The sequence below is a fragment of the Elephantulus edwardii genome, unplaced genomic scaffold (genome assembly GCF_000299155.1).
Source record: "Elephantulus edwardii isolate Elephantulus edwardi_28Jun2011 unplaced genomic scaffold, EleEdw1.0 scaffold00010, whole genome shotgun sequence".
Classification (NCBI taxonomy): domain Eukaryota; kingdom Metazoa; phylum Chordata; class Mammalia; order Macroscelidea; family Macroscelididae; genus Elephantulus; species Elephantulus edwardii.
Window position 1 is genome coordinate 5,048,789 of NW_006399760.1, and position 1,932 is coordinate 5,050,720.

Genomic DNA, 1,932 nt, shown 5'->3' on the forward strand with positions numbered 1-1,932 from the left:
AATCAACCAACAACCAGAGCCAAAGAGAAGAAAATGCATGATTTCTACCAACTTTTGCAGTCAGAAATCGAATGAACATGCAGCCAAGAAGTATTAATAATAACAAATGATTGGAATTCAAAACCTGTTAACAGAGAAGAAGGATCAGTAGTCAGAAAATATGGACCTGGCGGTAGAAATGAGGCTGGGGATAGAATGATAGAATTCTGTACAATCAATGATTTATTCATTAAAAATACATTTTACAAGATACATATATGAAGACTATACACACGGATTTCACCTGATGGTACACACATGAATAAGATCCATTCCATCTGAGTAAAGAATTGTTGGAGAAGCTCAATATCAGCTGTGGAAACTAGACCAGTTGCTGATTGTGAAACAGACCATCAACTACTCATATGCAAGTTCACAGTAACACTAAAAAAAACTAAATCAAATCCACAGGAACCAAAATTTGACCCCACCTTAATTTCAAAACCATTTCAGGAACAGGTTGGAGGCCTTGAAAACTAATGAACGGTATCAGATGAACTTAATATCATCTAGGAGAATGCAAAAAGACAGAGGAAGAAGAAAAGACCAAGATGGATGTTAAAAGAGACTCTGAATATTGCATTAGAGTACCAAGAAGCCAAAGCAAAGGGAAGAAATCAAGAAGTTAAGGAATTGAACAGAAGATTTCAAGGGCATCACAGGAAGAAAAAGCAAAGTATTAAAATGATATGTGCAAAAAGCTGGAGTCAGATAATCAAAAGAGATGAACTTGTTCAGCATTTCTGAAACTGAATGAACTAAAAAACAAATTGAAGCCTCAAACTGCAATACTTAAGGGTCTATGGGCAGAATATGAAATGATCTAGGAAGCATTAAAAAAAGATAGAAGAAGTATACGAAGTCATTGTGCCAAAAAGAATGGTCATGAAACTATATATGATCAAGAGGCAATGGTAATGAAGGAGAAAATTCAAGGTGCTCTGAAAGAACTGGCAAAAAAGAAGGACCCAGGAATTGATGATATACCAACTGAAGTATTTCAACAAACTGACACTGCCCTGGATATGCTCACCAGGTTGTGCTAAGAATTTTGAAGGACAACTACATTGCCAACTGACTGGAAGAGATGTACAAATACATATATACCTATATGTTGTTGTTATTGTTAAGTGCTGTCGAGTTGCAGGTGACTCATAGCAACCCTATGAAGGAGAGTCCTTGATGCATATAGCTATATAGATATGTATTTATTCATATCCCACAAAAAGGTGATCCAACAGAGCATGGAAATTACTGAGCAATATCACTAATTTCATGCACAAACAAAATCCTGTTGAAGATTATCCAAAAATGACTGGAATAGTAAATTAACAGAGAACTACAAGAAATACAGGTGGGTTTAGAAGAGGCCATTACAGTAGAAATATTATTGCCAATATCACATGGATCTGCTTGAACACAAAGAGTACCAGCAGAATGTATATCATCTGTGCTTCATTGATTATGCAAAGGCATTTGACTGCGTAGATCACAACCAATTGTGGCTAACTTTGTAAAGAATGGGAAAATCCAAGAACACTTGATTGTGCTCATGCAAAACCTTTCCTTGGATCAGGAGGTAGTCATCAGAAGAGAGCAAGAAAACACTTCATGGTTCAAAATTAGGAACAAAGTGTATCAGCAATGTGTCCTCTCTCCATACCTTTTCAATCTATATGCAGACAGATAATTTGGGAGGCTGGACTTTATGAGAAAGAGTGTGGCATCAGGATTAGAAGACAACGCATCAAAAACCCACCTTACACAGATGGTACAACCCTGCTTGCTGAAACTGAGAAAGACCTGAAGCATTTGCTGCAGAAGGTCAAGTACTATAGTCTTCAATATGGATTGAAGCTTAATATCAAGAATACAAAGATTCTCATCACTGGC

The 1,932-nt window shown here is 36.6% G+C and overlaps 1 protein-coding gene across 1 annotated transcript in view; it reads right to left on the minus strand.

The window, feature by feature from the left end:
• The window catches only part of LRP1B (low density lipoprotein receptor-related protein 1B), a 2,414,068-nt gene that overhangs the window by 362,891 nt on the left and 2,049,245 nt on the right, over positions 1-1,932 (minus strand). The window lies entirely within an intron of this gene.